The sequence below is a fragment of the Chrysochloris asiatica genome, unplaced genomic scaffold, assembly GCF_000296735.1.
Source record: "Chrysochloris asiatica unplaced genomic scaffold, ChrAsi1.0 scaffold00063, whole genome shotgun sequence".
In the NCBI taxonomy this organism is placed as follows: Eukaryota; Metazoa; Chordata; class Mammalia; order Afrosoricida; family Chrysochloridae; genus Chrysochloris; species Chrysochloris asiatica.
The window spans coordinates 1,937,572-1,938,570 of record NW_006408581.1 but is presented as its reverse complement, the minus strand read 5'-3'; positions in this window follow the sequence as shown (position 1 = coordinate 1,938,570).

The window sequence follows — 999 nt, the reverse complement described above, 5'->3', positions numbered from 1 at the left end:
CAGCATTGCTTTGTGAATGGATGTTATTGTAGTTGTTGTTAAGTGTCATCAAGTTGGTTCTGAGCCATAGTGACCCTGTATAGGGTTTCTGAGGAGCAGCTGATAATCTTGAATCACGGTACTTGCAATTAAAATGGCTTTGCAGTCTGGTGCATTCACCCACAGCACCACACCAGGACTCCTTTGTGAATGGTTAGTTGTTTTAATTTTGATAGTAAGAACTTGGAACTCTTAAGGAGTATAATATATTCCAGCTCAAAAACAGAAGGGGATTTCATCAAAAAGAAAGTGCCAGTAGTGGAGCACATCTTTGAATGTCAAGATCCCTGCACATTGAATCTCCTTGATCCCGGGAAAGAAAGATGTGACCCCAGAGGAGTGACAGAGATACATCAGCAGCAGAACCCAGAACCAGAGCATGAGACACAGTTTTGAACTTCCCAGTCCAATGAGCAAGTAAAGCTGAAAGATTTTGAGCAGGAGGTTGGCTTGCAACAAGGCCAGGAGCAGATTGTGGAAATGACCATCAATTGCTCATATACAAATTCACACTGAAGCTGAAGAAAATGAAAATAAGTCCACAAGAGCCAAAATATGACCTTGAATATATTACACCTGAATTTAGAGACATATGAAGAACAGAGTTGATACATTAAACACTAAAGACTGAAGACCAGAAGAGTTGTGGGCTGACATCAAGAATATCATATATGAAGAAAGCAAAAAGTCATTAAGAAGACAAGAAAAAAGGAAAAAGTCAAAATGGATGTCAGAAGAGACACTGAAACTTGCTCTCTAGCGTAGATATGCTAAAGAAAATGGAAGAAATGAGGAGGTTCAAGAGCTGAACAGAAAATGTCAAAGGTAAACTCAGGAAGATAAAGCCAAGTATTACAACAAAATGTGCAAAATCTGAAGTCAGAAAATCAAAAAAGGAAGAACATGCTCAGCACATCTCAAGCTGGGGGAACTGAAGAAAAAATTCAAAGTCTTGATTTT